Source organism: Bicyclus anynana, chromosome 22 (genome assembly GCF_947172395.1).
Source record: "Bicyclus anynana chromosome 22, ilBicAnyn1.1, whole genome shotgun sequence".
Classification (NCBI taxonomy): Eukaryota; Metazoa; Arthropoda; class Insecta; order Lepidoptera; family Nymphalidae; genus Bicyclus; species Bicyclus anynana.
Window position 1 is genome coordinate 11,680,933 of NC_069104.1, and position 21,288 is coordinate 11,702,220.

The 21,288-nt window shown below is 38.7% G+C and overlaps 1 protein-coding gene across 1 annotated transcript in view; it reads right to left on the reverse strand.

The window, feature by feature from the left end:
- LOC112051290 (inverted formin-2) overlaps nucleotides 1-21,288 on the reverse strand; it is a 117,502-nt gene that overhangs the window by 89,911 nt on the left and 6,303 nt on the right. The window contains exon 2 of the mRNA XM_024089870.2: nucleotides 2,341-2,490. The gene's annotated coding sequence lies outside the window, so the exon portion shown is untranslated. The remainder of the gene's footprint in view (nucleotides 1-2,340; nucleotides 2,491-21,288) is intronic.

The window sequence follows — 21,288 nt, forward strand, 5'->3', positions numbered from 1 at the left end:
GGTAAATCCGCCACTGGTGCGTGCGTTGTCCTCTTGCACTGCAACGTCTTGCGTTAACACAACGTGGCGTGCGGCATACAATGCGTTTCTCCATTGCGACGACGCAACGCACTATTGAGGCATCCCCTTTAGCTAAATAGAAGCATGAGCTGAGAATCTCTTTCATAACCTATCAAAATACATATTACGCGCTTTATAAAAAGTTGGTCAACAACACCACCGAGCTCTATCACTTCACTTTTATAACCACTTGCACTTTTATCCGTTGCCAAATAACCACTTGCACTTAGGTATATCTGTTACCAAGATAACCACTTGTAATGTATGGCAAGATGAACAAACAACGAATGTGAAATGTGTATTTGGTAGGCCGGAATAGGTCAATGTTATTATAACAAATGAATGTTTATTTTAGACTGAACCTGCGGTCGCTAGACTTACCTCATCGGTAGGCTGAAAATTTGTCAGCCTAAGCTCCTACCATAGGTATGTTTACGGAAATCAATCAAAGAGTTTGGACTGCTGGCTTCAAGAAGCAGGTTTCAAGAATTGGGCCCAAGGGTCTTAGAAGCTATTTTTTTTTTGATATATCCATTTTGCGGAATATTATGAATAATCAATCATGTCTTAAGAGAATATAATACTGATCCGATTTGAAAAATTCTTTCAGTGTTAGATATAGATAGCCCATTTACCGAGGAAGGCTATAGGCTATATTATATTATCTCCGAATTCCTACGGGAACGGGAACCACACGGGTGAAACCGCACGGCGTCAGCTTGTAAATGAATGTAAAGTATTGTATAATATAATAATAAATAATATAATTAAGTAGCTTCATGGATTGGCGGCCCCGCACCAAAAAACGCAGTGTTGGTCAATCCCCCACCAGGTGGACTGACGACAACAAGTGTTTGGAAGTCTCTACAGAATGGTTATGTCTTGCAGCGGACGTTCATCGGCTGATATGATGATGATGATGAAGTAGCTTTATTCACCAGAAACCCTTAGAATTCTCTTTAATGGTGTTTTTTCGTAGATATGGTATATATAGGTATGGTTGGTATGGTATACCTATGGTAGGACATGCATGACTATTCTGTAACGATGTTTTGTATAACTTGCAAGTGCGAGTTTCGAATTCACCTCTATCTCTTTCTGTCTAACACGATACTACAGAAAGAGAAAGATAGATTTGAATTCGGAACTCCCACTTGCGAGTTATACAAATCGTCGTTACTACGAATAGCCTCTAACTCCAGCTTATCAACTTTCATCATTATCAACCCATATTCGGCTCACTGCTGAGCTCGAGTCTCCTCTCCGAACGAGAGGGGTTAGGCCAATAGTCCACCACGCTGGCCCAATGCGGATTGGCAGACTTCACATACGCAGAAAATTAAGAAAATTGTCTGGTATGCAGGTTTCCTCACGATGTTTTTCCTTCACCGTTTAAGACACGTGATATTTAATTTCTTAAAATGCACACAACTGAACAGTTGGACGTGCATGCCCCGGACCGGATTCGAACTCACACCCTCCGGAATCGGAGGTAGAGGTCATATCCACTGGGCTATCACGGCTCTCATATCAACTTTCAGCCTTCCTAAAATAAAGTAAGTCTAACTATAGCAGGCTCTCCCTCAGTCCCAACAGAATGTTTACTTACTTATGTATGCAATACGTTTCGATGACTCGGATCAGCTGTTTTTGGTAAATAAGAAAAATAAAGAAGCAATGCATTACTTGTTTATTCGCATTTCATATTTAAGGCAACAAAAATGAAAATAAAACCGGTATACAAAAAAAAATAACAAATAAAATTATTATGTGTTTATCACTAAAAATCGAAAAAAAAAAAAAAATAACGAAAAAAATCCAACCGACTTCAAAATCACATAAATGTTTCCATAAAACTAAAAAGCGAAAAATAACATTGTATGTGATCACTTTGGAGGAAGGACTGATAAACCAACAAGCTTTTCAAGTTCCCCCATGTCTGTATAATTATTTCTGGCTAATCTCTGAAATAACTGAACTGATTGTAATGGAACTTTTACTGGAAGATAAAACTGTTAATTAGTAACATTTAAGCTACTTTTTAATCCGAAAAACTCTATGATTCCCGCGGGATTTGTGATAAATTGAATTGAAGTCACGCGCGTCCGCTAGAAATAATTCAATAATAAACTCTGTTCCTTTGATTTAACAATAAAAAAATATATATTTTTTTTATAAATTTTAAATCGTGTTTCTATTATATTTTGTATGTAACATTGTTAAAAGTTAAAAAAAAAGCAGAAATAAATAAATGAGGGAGAAAAAAAAATATTAACTTACCAATAGTAAGAAATCCCACAAAATCGCAGCACTATTAGTCCACCATTGTCACATCACACACACACAAATTATTTTGGATTATTTTTCGAAATAACTTCACATTGCAATGAGTCGAGGAACACAGTCGCTGTATTTAAGTGACCTTGTAACCTGTAACAAGAAAAAATATATATTAAAATCGGTCCACGCGTCTTTGAGTAATCGCATAACAATAATAATAATCTTTTTAACATAAAAATGGAACCGACTTCAAAGATGCATTTCAGTTATTTTGAGTTTAACTAAGAATTTAGTAAACTGGTTTTCAGATTAAAACAAAAAAAGAATTTTCTAAATTGGTTATTAAATGACGAAAAAAACATACGCGTCGAATTAACAGAATGTAATTGTAGAAATAAGCTGATATGGCCAATCCTAAGGATTTGTTTATCGAAAATAACTAACTCTTTATTAAAATAACGCATCCAAATCGTTCCATCTGTCTGCGATTTATGATATTACAGACAGTATACATAGCACCCCTATTTTTTCTTGCGGGTTAAAAATAACCATAAAGATCGACAAAAAGAACGCGAGCGAAATTAAAAGCTATCCAGTTAATGTCAATTTGTTTTGCTTTACACTAAACCGATTTTAAAAATTCATACACCAGTGCAAAACTACATTGTTAGCGACTGACATGGGCTATATTTTAACCCCGTATCACCAAAGGAACGGTAACTACGCGAGTTAAAATGCGGGGCACACGTATTGCTATAAGGAAAAGATTAAACAAGAAAGTCATTGAAACCGATTAAATCTAACCATGCAATTATTTGCATGGTGTAACTATCGGCGATGGTGTTCATTAAATTATCTCATTTAGCAGCAATGTATTTCCTTTACCATAAACAGCATGGCAAAGAGGGCCGTTACCCATAAGCGTTATCAACTTTCTATAAATACCGCGTCGGCATAAAGCTGTTATTTTTAACTGCGTTGCATAGCCGATGCATAGCTCGCTTCATTAAGATTATTTACTTGTTTGTTTTGAATGTTTCTAACTTATAAAATTTTAGATTGATCAGATATAAACATAGAGTTATTAATTCGTCTGAGGATAGAAATGACAAGTTAGTTTAATTTAAGTATAGTCGCTTATAATTGATAGTTGTGATTAAGGAATGTATCGACTATGTTTTTAAAACTCGAAAAAAGTAAGTCTCAAATTCAAATTTATTTATTTGCAAATTGTTACAGATCTTGATACAAATGGTGAACAAAATAGCATGCCAATTTCAACATCTTAACACTAAATTCGTTTCTATCCAATGATGTTAAATACTGTCAGATGTGTTGCTAGTGCATGAAAAATGAGACGCTCAAAAGAGGAAATTTATAGTCAACTCTATGTTAGTTGTGGTCAACAATGGACGTTATTTAAACAAATAACACCTAAATATCATCTACAATGTGTAATTGTGTGTTCAGGAAGTGTAAAAACTATATAAACATAAATATATAATGGAATTAAAGATAGATTTGAGCATTTGTTGAGGTGATTTTGTAGGTACGTAACCGATCTACAGTATTAAAATATAATTGTTTTTATCGCTCTTTGTCTAACTCTAACCTAACACGATAAAATGGAATGCGAGAGATATAAATCGGTAACCCAACGTGTCCAGTATAAAAATACATTATTAGAGAATAGCGCTAAAGGGCTTCTTGATTTTGTCCTCGTTAATGTTGAAATTTTGTAGAGTAGAGTAGAGTAGAATCTCTTTATTTGTCCACACACAAGTAATGAAATAAAAATAAACAAACAGAACGTACAATACATACATCTGCTCGTGGACAAAAATGGTATCCACCTCAGCACGATACCACAGCGAGCTGTGGCGCTGGTTTTCAGGTGAAACCTTGTGTGTTCACGGACGTGTCTACGTGACGTGTCTTAACTTAAAACTTATACATGACTAGCGGACGCCCGCGACTTCGTCCACGTGAAAGTCGTTGTAAACTTTCAACTACCCCTATCCTACCCTACCCCTACCCTACTCCTACCCTACCCTATCCCTACCGTATCCCTACCCTAACCCTGCCCTACCCCTACCCTACACTACCTCTACCCTACCCCTACCCTACCCTACCCTACCCTATCCATTAAGGCTGCACTTCTTTATTTATCTCTTTATTCCTCCCGCCGCAAGTCGCGTCGAGCGCGGTGACCGTAACACAAAAATAATCCGTATAGCATGAATCAGTATTCACGCGCAATGGCTTACCGTATTTCATGTATAACTTTGGTGTTTCTTTACCGATTTATATGATTCTTTTTTTATTGAATAGGTAATAATGTTACCTTTTTTAATTAGGGATGAGTGAAGAGTGTTATAAACATAAGAGTAGACAAATATTATTAGAAAGCTCCGAACTGCTAAGCTATCGGGAGTTACACGTGTTATTGTGAGTCAACCATAAAAGATAGACATATATATGCTATTGTGGTTTTTTACATAATTTTAAGAAGAACATTTCCGTCATACGTGATTTCTATGTAGCCTTAACCATTAAGGCTGTACACGCGACGGAAGCTCAAAAAATGGAGTATCTTCTCCCGTTTTCTCAACATTTCTCTTCACTGCTCTGCTCCTATTAATCGTAGCGTAATGAAAAGTATACTATAACCTGCCCAGGAGTATGTAGAATAATCGTACCAAGTTTCGTTAAAATCCGTCAAGGAGTTTTTGTTTCTATAACGAACATACAGACAGACAGACAGACAAAAATTTTACTGATTGCATTTTTGGCATCAGTATCGATCACTAATCACCCCCTGATAGTAATTTTGGAAATATATTTCATGTACAGAATTGACCTCTCTACAGATTTATTATAAGTACTAGCGGACGCCCGCGACTTCGTCCGCGTAAAAATCGATGTCAACTTTCAACCCCTATTTCACATTCTATTTTGCAAGTTTTATAACTTATACCTAATAAATAGTCTACTTATCATTTTACATTTACAAATGTACCTAGAAAAATTAAGGACTTTCCGTACAAACTTTCTACCCCTACTTCACCCATTTCTGATTTTGTTTTCGCGACAAAAAGTATCCTATTATCCTTCTCCGTATTATGGTTCCAAATCGTTTTAAGTATCATTTGAATTCATTCTGTAGTTTCAGCGTGATGCCCGGTCAAAAAATTTTCAGTATCGATCCCCTACCTCTACCCTACTCCTACCCTACCCGTACCCTAACTGTATCCTACCCCTACCCTACCCGTACCCTACTCTACCCGTAATCTACCCTTTCCCTACCCCTTGGATAGTGCTAGGATAGGGGTAGGCCCTACCCCTAACCTAGGCATACACTCCCCTACCCTTCCCTACCCCACCCTACCCCTACCCTACCTTTAACCCTACCCTTACACAACCCCTACCCTACCTGTACCCTACCCTATACTTTCCCTACCTTACCCCTACCCTTAGCAAAATCGGTCCAGCCCTATTAGCGTGGTGCGAGAGTCATAGGCTATGTTTGATTCCCATATTCACATAGGGACGGGAACTACGTAATTGAAAGCGCGGGGCGTCATGTAGCGGAATTTCTGCGTCTTTTAGAAATTTTGTATTATCTCCGAAACTATTTGACTAATTAACATACTATAAAGGGCAAATCTTATCTCCATAATATCCTTGTGATTATTAAATAATTTATTTTGATAAGGATTTAAGTTAAGTAGCATAAATAATGACGCAAACCTAAGTATATAAAATTTATAATTTTTAAAACACAAAAGGTACTATATCTGCTAATATATAGAAGATAGATATATGGTGTCGCGGACTTTTTTGTAGAACTTTTAAAGATACATAAAACCTCCATACATTAATTTCAATTTTACATAATGGTTAAGCCAGCGCATGCGAATAAGTCTGCTTAAGAGGATTTTCGGTCCGACCTGTATGACAAAAACTGTGTTAACTCGGCGAATATATATCATACTAATATAAAATATAGCCTATAGCACTCCCCGATAATGTAGCATTCTACTGGTGAAAGAATTTTTGAAATCGGACCAGTAGTTCCGAAGATTACCCCATTTGAAAAATGTGACAAACTTACAAACTTACAAACTTTACCTCTTTATAATATTAGTATAGATATAGAAGTATAGAAGTATAGATTACATATTAGATAATTTATACTAAGTAAAATAAAATAATGAAACAAAAAACAAAAAAGAACAGAGTAAAAAAAAATAACAAAATTAACATATATGGGAAACTAAATTAACAAAAAAAATCAAACAATAAATACGAGTCAACCCGTAAAGTGAACGATCTGCCGCCACCATAGTATAGTATGTCTGTCTATGCTTTCAAATTTTCTGTGTTCTGTGATGTAAAAGCTCTCTGTTCTTTAACTTACGAGTAAAAGAAAATGGAAAGGGAAAAATCGCTAATCTTTTGGGAGTTATCGAAAGTGACCAAAGGGCGTTAACGAGTGAAACTCCGACCTTGTATATGCTAATCACTACAGGTAGTAGTTAGTGTGTCTGTATGTGTGTTTACTTTATCTCACTTTCGGTGTTTGGGCGGTTTTCACTTTTACTGATTATGCCCTAAACTGGGTTAACTGTCAGTTGGGTCCAACTTCTAATATATTTAAACCGGCTATTATAGTAAAATATATATACTTATGTTTTGTATAGAAATAGTTTATAAATATTTTTTTATAATCTAGTTTTCTCAGAAACAAGTTATATTTTATATGTATTTCAGGATCATCATTATAAAAATACATAAAGTTTCGCTAGTATATTTCTTCGGCCGTGGCTAGTACTTTACCGGCAAAGACGTAACGCCAAGCGATTTAGCGTTCCAGTACGATGTCGTGTAGAAACCGAAAGGGGTGTTGATTTACATCCTCCTCTTAATAAGTTAGCCCTCTTCCATCTTAAATTGCATCACCCTTTACTATCAGGTGAGATTGTAGTAGGCTAACTTATAAAGATCATCGCTGCAACCACGACCACTCTGCCAAGAGTGTACGATTAAGAAGAAGAACTTATAAAGAACAATAAAAATCTGATACATCACAGAACAAAGAGCACGCTGCATATGCGCTGATACAAATACAAATACAAATAGCCTTTATTACTGATAATAGATACATTTCATAATTATTATTAGTATTTTACATTTTACATTAATACCTATAACGTAATTTATACTTATTTCATGCATTTAATTTTGATGTTATTAATATTATTTTATGTAGTTATTTTATAAATCAATTTATTCTACTCTTCGACATCGGTATCAGAATTATCAATTTGCCTTTTGGCATAGGCCTCCCCTAGGCCGAGGGGGGGGGGGAAGGGGAGGCCTATGCGCTGATACATGGTACAAATTAGTTTGTGAGACAAATTAACTGTTTCTTATTAAGATTACAGTTAACATTCAACAACTTAAGCCTTACGAAACGTTAGGCAGCCAGCGGCAAATATTCGATAAATTCACACAAAAATGAACCCGCCAGACGAGTTCCCAGCGCCAGCGCCTGCGCATCCCACGCGCGGCCTTGCGCCCACGCCCACCACGCCAGCCGCAGGTTTCCGAGATCCTAACGTTTACCCGCCGCTACCTGCTACCTGACTAGGCGATATACCAGCACTTTCTTAAACACAAAGGAGATGGTCCATTTCAGGTCCACTCTTGTACTCCGTATCAATAAAATTTTAAATATACAACGATCTTATTAAAATTTATTAAAATGAATAAATGTAACAAATAAAAAGAAATAAATAAAATTAAAACCCAAGTTTTTGAGTTATATCAAGATGGCGCTTTTAAAGCAACTACATGTTTGACATGACATGACAATTGACAGCAAACGTCAAATCGATTACTGCATTGAAAATGTCATTAATCCGCCATTATTAATCCGCCTTAATAGTGTTGCATTTCTTGGGAGAGAATAAATATTATTTCAAAAGAATTACAGTAAATTCGTAGATTTGTATAATCAAATATAGTTAAAAAAATATTTTCTTTTATTTCCGCTAGGGTACCTGACGAGACCTGGGCTCCATACAATTTTGGACAATCTCCTATTGGAGATAAATTTAGCAATGCAACGTGAAGTACTTACACTAAAGATTCATTATCAGTAGGTAGGTATTTTGACGGCCTCCGTGGCGCATTGGTGTGCTCGGTGGATTTACAAGACCGAGGTCTTGTGTTCAATCCTCGGCTGGGCCGATTTCTTAATTGATCCAGGTCTGGCTTTTGGGAGGTTTTGGCCGTGGCTAGTTACCCTACCGGCAAAGACGCACCGCCAAGCGATTTAGCGGTCCGGTACGATGTCGTGTAAAACCGAAAGGGGTGTGGATTTTCATCCTACTAACAAGTTAGCCCGCTTCCATCTTAGATTGCATCATCACTTACCATCAGGTAATATTGTAGTCTAGGGCTAACTTGTACATATTAAAAAAAAGGTAGGTAGCGGAACCCAAAGATTCGAAACCTCATAAATTGAAGCACGTAAAGCACTAGACCATCGAGTCATAGAGCTAAGAATAAATAGATATTTATGATTGGAAGTTGCAATTACTAAGCGAGCGCATCGCAGGGGGCTGTCTCCACAAATATTTGACATGGCCATTGCCCATTGATGGGCGACAGGGCAAAGGTTAACGAGACGCTGCTTGAAATCGCAAATTGTCAGGCATTTACCTGCCTTGGGAATATCTTTACATTAAATAGGCATTAAATATTGTAGAAAGCATTGGCGTATCTAGGATTATTTACTAGGGGGGTCTGGCCCCCCACATCAAGTCTATTATTAGTATCATAATAGAATTCCATATTGATAGCCCAAAATCCTAGGGTGGGCACACGTCCATTTTAGGGTGGGTACGCCTATGGTAGAAAGAGAACCCTCGGTGGCGAGACATAAGTACCTACCTTATCTCTCCCGCTCTCTCTTCGCAAGTTCTCTCGTTAGGGGTTGCCTGGTAGAAATTGCTTATAGCAATAAGGGCGTATTTGCATGCTAATTCTTTGTCTAAATTATTCAATTTTAATTTTGTATTTTTTTTGTTGTTTTAAGTATTTATTCTTTTTCAAAAGCGTCTAAGCCATTTAAAGACTCTACCACCGGCTCGGAAGGCAGGTTCTGCTGAGCAGAGCCGGCAAGAAATTCAATAGTTGCTCTTTTAAAAAAAATATTGTAATTTAAAATACTTACTTAAAATCAATACAATTTCTTTTAGTTTTACTTTCTGTGTGAAGGTGGTAGCTTATCTAATGACCTCCAAGCTTCTTCATCATTAAGGAATACAAATTAAGCTCAAAACTACATCCGCGTTTATGGTATGGCGACTATTTTGTTATGTTTTGAATTTTCATGCCCATAAAGATTTTTATTGGTCAAATCAACGAGCTTAAAAGCAGTATTTGTCAGATTTGGGTTTTTTGCCCGCGACTTAGTCTAACTTTTAAGGGGGATTATTTGCAGCGCAAGCAAAGTAAGCTCTCTATAGGCAAAAATCCTCTATTTTGAATTATTCTTCTCCGTTCTTCATTGGTGTTTCGCTCTTATTGGTCTTAGCCTATAACCTTCCTCGATAAATAGCTATCTAACACTGAAAGAATATTTTAAATCGGACCAGTAGTTCCTGAGATTGATTCAAACAAATAAACTCTTCATCTTTATAATATTCCTTATCTATACCCATTTTCCCACCATATTCGGCTCACTGCTGAGCTCAAGTCTCCTCTCAGAATGAGAGGGGTTAGGCCAATAGTCTACCACGCTGGCCCAATGCGGATTGGCAGACTTCACACACGCAGAAAATTGAGAAAATTCTCTGGTATGCAGGTTTCCTCGCGATGTTTGCCTTCACCGTTTGAGACACGCGATATTTAGTTTTTTAAAATGCACACAACTGAAAAGTTGGAGGTGCATGCGCCGGACCGGATTCGAAAAACCCTCCGGAGGCAGAGGTCATATCCACTGGGCTATCACGATTATAATATTAGTATTTTTTTTTATTCTTTACAAGTTAGGCCCTTTGACTGCAATCTCACCTGATGGTAAGTGAAGATGCAATCTAAGAGGGAAGCGGGCTAACTTGTTAGGGGGAAGACGAAAATCTAATCCCCTTTCGGTTTCTAGACGACATGGTACCGGAACGCTAAATCGCTTGGCGGTACGTCTTTGTCGGTAGGGTGGTAACTAGCCACGGCCGAAGCCTCCCACCAGCCAGACCTGGACCAATTAAGAAAATCACAATCGGCTCAGCCGGGGATCGAACCCAGGACCAGGTCTTGTAAATCCACCGCGCAGACCACTGCGCCACGGAGGCCGTCAAAAAGATATAGTATGTAGAAGTCTAGTATAGATTAATTTCAAGTAAAGTCGCATGAAACAATACGTATTCCTGACTATTGACTAAGGTCGGAACCTCGCATTAGTCACAGTACATTTTGACTCACGGTCGACTCGTGCCTTATACGATATATGCACGTTCACAGCGTATTATGAACCTTATTGTGTTTGGCATAAAGTTAATTTTTCATAAATTTTTAAAAGTTGAGTTGGCAGTAATCGATTCGCATTTTGGCGGTTGAGTTTCGTTTTAAATTAACTTCACGTTAACTCGTCTTAACTAAGTATGAATTGTTTTTGAAATGTCAATGAATAATTGGTTTATTTTAAACCAACTATGAATGGACGGCCTCCGTGGCGCGCGTTGGACTTACAAGACGGAGGTCCTGGCGATTTAGCGTTCCGGTACGATGTCGTGTACAAAACGAAAGGGTGTGGATTTCATCCTCCTCCCAACAAATTAGTCCGCTTCCATCTTAGATTGCATCATCACTGACAGATGATCAGGTGAGATTGTAATCAAGGGCTAACTTGTAAATTTGGAATTACAAGTTAGCCCTTGATTAAAAAAAAAAAAAAAAAAATTGGGAATAAAAAAAAAGTATGAATTGTTTTTGAAATGCCAATGAATAATTGGTTTATTTTAGACCAATTATGAATGGTATTAAAGGATTAGGTTGAGCGAGCTATGCTTGGAGTTTCTCTGCGTGATCGAATCAGAAATGACGAGATCCGCAGATGAAGCAAAGTCACTGACATAGCTCAACGAGTCGCAAAGTAGTTCGAAGAGCAGATGGACGTTGGGGGTCTCAAGGTGCTGGAATGGCGACCCTGCACCGGAAAGCGCAGTGTTGGTCGACCCCCCACTAGGTGGACCGAGGATATCAAGCGGGTTGCAGGGAGCCGCTGGATGCTGGCGGCTCGAGATCGTTGTGCTTGGAGGTCCATGCAAGAGGCCTATGTCCAGCAGTGGACGTCTATCGGCTGATAAGGTAAGGTAAGGTATAATGATATTTTGACATTGACCGGTACGTGGTTTTTTATATGAAACTAGCTCGCGTGTGGTTCCTGTTCCCGTAAGAATGCGGGGGTAATATATAGCCTTTTTTTTTTTTTTTTACGTTATATAGGCTAGCGCTTGGCAGCAATCATGCTTGACAGTAAGCGATGATGCAGCCTAAGGTGGAACGCGCTTGCCTAGAAAATGCCTATTCACTCTTAACTTGAATATACCCATGTTGTAGGTGGTAGGGAAAACGGAAGCTGGAAGGGCATTCCATAATTTCGCAGTGCGGATCAGGAACGAAGAACCGAAACGCTTCGTACGAGTCCAGGGGACATCAACTACGTATGGATGCAGACCTCTGCGATGCCTGGCAGTTCTATGGTAAAAAGGTGAAGAGGGAACTAGATCGAAAAGTTCCTGAGCGCACTCTCCGAAATAAATCCTGTAGAACACCGACAGACAGGCAACTTTTCGGCGATGCTCCAATGATTGCAATTTCGCATTAGTTAGCGCCTCGTTACCGATGAGCCTTCTAGCTCGGCGATCCACCGAGTCCAGAGCAGCAAGCTGGTATTTGGCCGATCCATCCCATAAATGGGAGCAGTACTCCATGCACGAACGAACCTGAGCTTGGTAAAGAGTAAGAAGCTGTTCCGGCGTGAAGTAGCGCTTCACCTTATTTAGGATACCGAGCTTCTTACCAGCTGTTTCTGCTTTGAACTCAATGCATTCTCCAAAGTTGAGCTTGGACGATATTGTAATACCTAGAAGCTCAATACTGTCGGTGATCGGAACAGGTGTATTCCGGAAAGTAGGAGTAAACTGGAATGGACTCCTTTTCGCAGTGAATAAACACGCCTGTGTTTTGGTAGCATTAAATTTGACTAGATTGGCGTCTCCCCAGTCGGACACCTTGTTTAAGGTCAAATTGACACGTTCTACCAATGTCTTTCTTTGCTCAAGGGTCTCAGCCCCACTAGCGCGAGGACTGGACATATATCTATCCGTTACAGTGCTGTCGTCGGCATACCCAAATAAACCTGGCTTGAGCAGGTCGTTTATGTGCAGCAGGAAGAGTGTAGCGGAGAGAACTGATCCCTGAGGAACTCCGGCATTGATTGCCATTGGATCAGACGAGCTGCCGTCTACGACAACTCGAAATGATCGTTCACTCAGGAAATCTGATATCCAGCGACATAGGCTAGAGGGAATCCCGTAGGCAGGAAGTTTACTTAAAAGGCCATCATGCCAGACCCGGTCAAAAGCCTTCGAGACGTCTAGTGAAACTGCGAGCGCTTCACCATGCTTCTCGATGGCTTCACCCCAGATGTAAGTGGCATACACTAGAAGATCACCTGTCGAACGGTTGCGACGAAAACCGTACTGATGGTCCGACAGGAGATCATTTTGCTCGAGGTATGCCAGGAGCCTGTTGTTCAATACACGTTCCATACTTTTACAAAGTATGGAAGTGATTGCAATAGGTCTGTAATTGGCCGGGTCGGCACGGCTTCCCTTTTTTGGTACAGGTTGTACATTAGCAACCTTCCAAGCCTTCGGAACCTGAGCAGACTTGAGGGAGAGACGGAACAGGCGAGTTAAAACAGGAGACAACTCAGGGGCACATGTTTTCAATAAAATTGCTGGTATTCCATCAGGACCACTAGCCTTATTCACATCCAAGCTGCGGAGCACCTTCAAAACCTCACATTGGCGTATGCGAATCTTTGGCATAACAGTGTCGCATGATGGTATGTTTGGAGGGGAGGTGCTCCCAGCATTGAGCTGTGAATTTTCCGCAAAAAGAGTCGCTAAGATGTTAGCCTTGTCTTTTGAGGTGAAAGCCAGCGATCCATCCGGTTTCAGCAAGGGTGGAAGCGAAGGACGACAGAAGTTGGTTTCAAACGATTTCGCAAGAGACCAAAAAGCTTTGCTACCCCGTGGATAAGATGCTAATTTGGCCCCAATGCGGTTGGTACGGTTGAAACGAGCCTTCTTTAGAACCTTCTTGTAGGACTTGGCAGCTAAGTTGAATGCTCTCTTCTTTGCAGAGATATCCGGAGCTTTAGTGGTACGGGCTTCAGCCCACGCTGCAAACGCTGAGTTTTTAAGAATTTCAGCATCAGCGCAAGCAGAGTTATACCACCGAGGAACCTTGCCATCCAGAGATATGTCAGCGTATGGAATAAAAAATTCCATACCCTGACGTATCACCTTTGATATAGCTTGTTCGCAGCTCGACGGATCATTAGAAGAGAAGCATATCTGCCGCCAAGGGTAAGATGCAAAGAAGTGCCGCATCTCATCCCAGTCTGCCGACTTAAACCGCCATACCCGCCTAGTACCGGCAGAGCCAGACTTTGGAGGGTAATACATTGAGACCGACTTGACCACACAGTGATCGGATGTGCCAAGGGGTGCGGCAACTGACACTGTAATCTGGTCTGGGTCGGAAGTCAGCAGAAGGTCCAGACAATTAGGTGTGTGACCTTCAATGTCGGGTATCCGCGTCGCTTCATGGACTAGCTGAGAAAGACCTAATGACAAGGAGAATTTAAGAGCCTCTCTTCCAGCGTGGTCTGTAGTCTGGTATGGGAACAGCCAGTCTTGGTGATGAGCATTAAAGTCCCCCAGAAATACTATTTGAGCAGCTGGATACCGACGCTGGGCAATGTCAGCCGTCTGGGTAAGATATTGAAACATCCGAGTTGTCTCCTGATCACCGGTATGCGACCTATAGATGCAAGCATACACGATCTGCTCCATGCCCATATCCAATAAGCACCACAAGATGGAGAAGTTGGGCACCTCCAAGTTACGGAGACGTCGGCAACAGATGTCATTACGAGCAAACAAGCACACCCCAGCGTGAGATTTAAAATTGTGCTCCAACGCATATCCCGGGTAATGCAGGTACGCTGCATCTGCTGGACTACTGATTTGCGTCTCCGTCAAGAAGAATAAATTCGGCCTCTCAGTCTCAAGATGATGATGGACTGCAACGAGATTAGAGTGCAATCCCCTTATATTAGTGAGATGCACTTTGAGAGAGAGGGGGTGCAACCGCTGAACAAATTTACTCTTCTTTTTCTTGTGCTGCATAATTATGAAGTGAATAGGGTAAAGGAAGTGGAAGTTGTACGAGGCTCTGCAATCATAGACTCCACAATCTGATAAAAAAGATACACTAATGAAAGGCTCGAATGGAGACTGCGGGGACGCCCGAACCCCCCTGGAACTCGCCATCGGACCCTCTCTCCGGACGCCAACCGGCACGATGGATGCCATTCCAGGATTTTTCGCTAGTTGGCGGGGCAGCCTTTCGTAGGTGGCTAACCTACAATTGGGCCCCCTACTAACTGCGGTCGGCCAGCGGAGAACCGTGCTTCGGATCCCGCTACCCTCCAAATCGAGACTTCCGGTGCATCAATTCCACAGATCAGGTTCTGTCACAGAAAGCAGAGCTACTGTACAGACCCAATTCCTTATGACGGCTTTTGCGACCAACACGCCGGAACACGACTAATCATAACAGTTACCTGCCATAATCAGTCATTTGGCGACGCGGCTTTGATCGCAGGGTGGTTTTTCAAGCCACGACCGAAGTCTACCACCTCATGAAATGTCACTCATTTAGCACCACCCAGGGGTCACGTGTAGGGTATCAAGGGATGGAACCAAACTTCGGTATTACCTACGGACGCGAGTGACTCTGATCCCCGAGCCTTCCTCGATAAATGGGCTATCTAACACTGAAAGAATTTTTCAAATCCGACCAGTAGTCCCTGAGATTAGCGCGTTCAAACAAACAAACAAACAAACAAACAAACAAGCTCTTCAGCTTTATAATACTAGTATAGAAGTATAGATAGGCTCAAGTCACGTTTGACTACAATATCTGATGATAAGTACCTATAGATGTGGCCTAAGAAGAAAGCGGTTGCCTCATTAGTGATCGAGAAAATATTTTTTTTTTAATATTTTTTGTATATTAATACAACAAATATTAAAAAAAAAAAACTAATAATATGGTGTCGAGCGATTTAGTCTTGAACTTGAAACAAAATTTTAAGTCAAATGTAACTAATACTTGTTATTTGATAACCATTAAAAACTATATTTCAATCAAAGAAGCTTCCAAGTCTCGCCGAGTAAATAAACTTGGTTTTTGTGGCGTAATTTTATATCTGTGACATACGTTTATGATATTTAAATATCTACACGATGGAAATAGCAGTAACCGACTTCAAAAAAGGCGAACGTTCTCAATTTTTTGGGATACTTTTTTTATTTTTTCCCCGATTACTCAAAGACGTCTTGGCCGATTTAAAGATATTTTTACCAGGTCAATATATGATTATGGGATTCTAGACAAATCGACGGCAATCAAGGAATTCTTTACATATTCTTTAAAGTTGTTAAAAAAATTAAAAAAAAAAAAAAACAAAAAAGGTAATAAGAAAAAATTTTCTCTGAACAAACATGTTGTCAAAAATCATTGTAAATTGTGATCATAAAATTAATTGCAACAGTTCGAATATAAAGTGCAACAAAACACTACTGACTAGTTCAATAAATAAATAAACGACCGGGAATTGAATCCGGGACCGACATTTACTCTAAACGGTAATCTTCCTTCCCGCGATATCTGTCAACCAATAAAAAAAAATATCAGAACCCCCTCACGTTCGACATTTGAAACGCATCCGTCCAATGACAAACATTTTACAGTCACAAAACGATTATTTAATCAACAATAACTCTTATTTATATCACATTAAAGACTATTAATTTTTATCAACCACATCATTTAATTTGTCACATAACACTGCATCTATGATTTTTTAGGCTGTTATCAACTTTGATTTCTATTTTTATTAAAATAGGGTTCTTTATTGTATACAATGGATTGGATGCCATAATAGCTCGTCAACATTGGATCAGGAAATGTTACGGAAAAAACTTCGTGTATTAAAGAACTTATTTAAACTTTATTAAGTCGAAGAATTTATATTTTGATTGTATTGTACAGTTTAACGTTTCATATATAGATTAACTTAAATTATAATATTATTTACTGTATTTGTCTTTAATTAAATACTACTTTTTACAGAGGTCACAGAATTGACCGAATGAAACGATCCAATTTCAAAAAATCCAAACTTTGATCTTTTGAGTTTCGATAGGTAAGTATTTAGTATTCCATAAAATAATAAAAATATTACGATGCAATTTACGAGTAAAATTCAATTTCTTCAAAGATGGATCTAAATCCATAATCCTTTGAAAGGTATATCCATAATCCTTTGAAAGGTATATCATGGAAAAATCGCCATAAAAAGAAAAGCCGTTGTGATAGTAAATATTTTACGATTATTACGTTCCTTTGTTAAATAAGGCTCCATAAACAGACACAAATTAAAAAGTTTTCTTTTGTTTTTTAATAATAAGCTTTACGACTCCTTTTTTATTCTCTGGGTTCTAGCCCTTTTGAGCCCTTTGTCTTAGTATCCTTTAAGTAGACAGTTTCGTGATAGCCCAGTGGATATCACCTCTGCCTTCGATTAAGAGGATGTAGGTTCGAATCCGGTCCGGGGCATGCATCTCCGACTTTTTTCCGAGAAATTAAATATCACGTGTCTCAAACGGTGAAGGAAAAACATCGTGAGGAAACCTGCATACCTGAGAATTTTCTTTATTCTCTACGTGTGTGAAGTCTGCCAATCCGCATTTAGCTAGCTCCATCTGTATATTATTGATTAATCTGTGGTGAGGGGTTAAAAATTACTTAAAGTAGTGAAAATTAATATACAGTGATCGGGTAGTTCGTTTGATCTATTTCGGCGTTCCACCAGGAAGCGATGGCCCTTAGAATGTGACCCAGCTATATTTGTTCTACCGCCGGACACCTTCCGTCGTGGACTGAGAGCCTGTGGTGGCAAGACAAACCTCTTTTGTTTATTCTTTACAAGTTAGCCCTTGACTATGGTAAGTGATGATACAATCTAAGATGTAAGTGGGCTAAGTTTAAGATTGATGCCCGGTCAACAAAAATAAGGACAGACAAAAAATAAAAAAAAAAATTTTTGCTTCTCTATCGTTTATATAGGGCTCTTACTTCTTAATATCTTCAACGTACAAATTTTGACCTGTGACAGTTTTATTATCAGTATAGATTTATTAATTTATTCTTATTTTATTTGTATACAATAATTCCAAAAACAGAAAAAAGTAGGATTTGGGCGGCCTCCGTGGTGCATTGGTATGCGCGGTGGAGAAGACAGAGGTCCTGGGTTCGATCCCCGGCTGGGCCGTTTGAGATTTTCTTAATTTGTCCAGGTCTGGCTTTGTTAGACAAACGTATACTACCGGCTTACGGAATTCCTGTAGAAACCGAAAGGGGTGAAAACAGAAAACATCAAAACGGTTTTTAAAAAATAAAGATCTTGCTTTCTTTCTTTTATTTCTTTCATTCTTTAAAAGGATACAAAAATGAATCATGTCTAGCTACCACTGGCTCTCGTAGTATCGGTCGGGCCCAACGTCCGCCATTACAAAACCAGCGCGCGGAATGTTAACAAGCCATCTTCGTTTCGCTGGTTAATGGAGCTAAATTCGGTTTACTTTCGCAATAATATTATATTAATATTAATAGCTCCGTGATTAAGAGGACTCAATACTGAGAGGTCACAGATTTGAATCCTGCCCGTTGGGCTATTGCTAAACGTATTATCCACTTTTAACATAAAGTTTTTGACAGTGAGTTGGACTGGAATTGTACCTAATTAAAGTAAATATAAATCATTTTTTTATGTCAAAATTTACGAACACAGCAGATGGGCTTCCTGATTGTATAGATTTTAGATTGCCCCAAGAATATTTTTTGCATAAAAATCCCAAAGAAAAAATTTCTCAATCATATTATTTGCAAAAGAGAGAAACGCTTTACTCCCAGCTGGATCTCCAGTTCTGTGTTAAAGTACAAGAGATATACAAAAGTATTCAAAAGTACTCAAATACTTACTCAAAAAATTCCATTAGCTCTCAGACCATAGCTTTCAGGTATAATCTACGTAGGACGGTCACGCCTTTAGAAAATGGTTGGCCAAACAAAATCTTGTTTAACCATTTATCTATCAGCTATTAACGATCAATATACATAGAAAACCCAATAATAACCCAAATCCCAGACTCGCTAGGCCCAATAACCCAGATCACCCATAAAGAACCGAACCATCACCGATCGCTATTGAATTATTCATAAAGGGCTATTGAGATCAATCGAGATCGAGATGAGATAAAATAGAATCCCATAGTTAATGTGACGTATGTAGAAATTGTATATTTAAACACTGTTTAAGCCAATTTGGTGGTTAACGGAAACGTACGTTTCGTATTACCCTGTCGGAAAAGTAGGTCGATTTGGTCCAAGTATCGGCCGGAAATTTTGTATTCCTGCCCTAGGGCAGTAAAGTTACAATCGAAAAAGAGTTGCAATAGGAAATAGATAGTAGAGTAGCAAGATGAACCAGGATCTCATCTGATTGTATGTGTAAATATGGCTTAAGTTAAAATTTGCTTGCTTAGAAGATGCCTATTCACTCTTCTCTTAAAGATGTCTAGGTTGTAAGAATCTGGAAATACAGAGAGAGTTCCGTGCCTTAGACATGCGTGTAAAAAATGAAGCGGCAAAACGCTGAGTACGAGGTCTAGGAATGTTTATGACATAGGCTTGAAAACCTACTCGGTGTCTTGCAATGACATCTTGCCTTTTTGTAGCCTTCAAGCTCGTCTCTGTTTCGTTCATTCATATCCCAATAACACTGCTGTGGTCGTATGAGACGAATATCTTAGCATTGTAGAGTTTCAGCATGCGGGTGTCAGGTCCACCGAGTGTCACAAAAAAAAAACTCAGAGCATAGCCCATTCTGATCAACGCGAACGAACCATTCGTGCTGTCCTCCCTAACCAGCCTTTGGTGATGCCTATGATTCTACTAGAGCAGCTTTGGATACCCGTTCTATAGAAAAACTTGCTGCAGTTCTAGCGAGGCCAAGGTCTTTAAGGATAATATCCTAAAATCTCTGTACAGGGAATTTGTTGTTATTCCTCTCGCACCTACTTTTACGGCATATAAAATAACTAGACATAGACATTTTTAATTTAAAAGATGTTCACCTTTAGGAACCTACAACAAACACAAAAAAATGGTCTCTGGTAACAGAGGCATCACACATTGACCTGGTAGCACCTGGTCCCAGCGGCGTATTTCAAATGTTTTGACCCGAGATTTCTCTTAAATAGTTCTTGAACGAGTTTCGCTTTCATTTATATTTTATTTGATCTTGAACTCGTATTTGTGTCGTACAAGCTTTTGGCTGCAGCCTAACACACACTTGGAAATATCCGTTTTATGTTTCGATATTTCGATTGGGCATGTATTGGGACTTTCCATCCATACCTAATATAATGCTGGCAAGTTTGTTTTGTTTGTATGCGCTAATCTCAGGAACTACTTGTCCGAATTGAAAATAACTTGTAGTGTTGGATAGTCCATTTATCGAGGAAGGCTATAGACCATATAACATCACGTTACAAGCAATAGGAGCGGAGCATCTATTAAAAATGTGGCAAAAACGGGAAATAATCCTTATGAGACCTTACTTTGCGTGCGCTGTGTTAATAAAATCATGTGTGACGAATTTGTTCCGCTTTAAGATCTAAATAAAATACACAATAACTATTGTATAGTTATTAGGATATGTCAATCATGGCCACGTGCAATGGTAGCAAGAATACTGGCTGCAATTCTATGGTTGGACAACCAGGCTTATATTTTGCGCAAAATGAGCAAGCCCTTCTGTCACCAATCGAAGCAATTAGCCGCGGAGAAATGATTCAGATAAATTTCTGACACTGCGATTTCATGGCCCAAGTAATAGTTAAGATTAAGATTAATAGTCCGGTCAAATTAAACCAAAAAATAAGAGTAAAGTTACATAAATTCCCACCAAGATGAAAATCGGTAAGATTGTTTAAAATATCATTAAAAATAAAATTTGAAAGTTCCCCATCTTTCCCCTGTAAGGAAAAAAATTTATTTAAGGTCAAAGGTAAAAAAAATGAGTTTTTCGTGATTCTCAGCAAAACAGTACGTTTTATCATAAAAATACCTTAGACAAAATTGTAGCTCATACAATTATCTACAAAAAAATTTATTAAAACTTTTTTTCTACGAGCCTCCATTTATGAGATATAACGATTCAAAAAGAATTATATCTTCACCAACAAAAATAGCTGTATTTGTCAAATTGAGTTACTCAATTGCTGTTTCAATTATCAATACGTGGTGTACTTGTGCATAATATGACGATTACAACTTTTACAACTTTTTGAATCGTTATATCTCAAAAACAGTGGCTCGTAGAAAAAAAAGATTTAATAAATTTTTGTAGATAATTTTATGATCTACAATTTTTTTCTGAGGTATTTTTATGATAAAACTTACCGTTTTGCTGAAAATCGTGAAACCTTGAATAAAATTTTTTCCTTACAG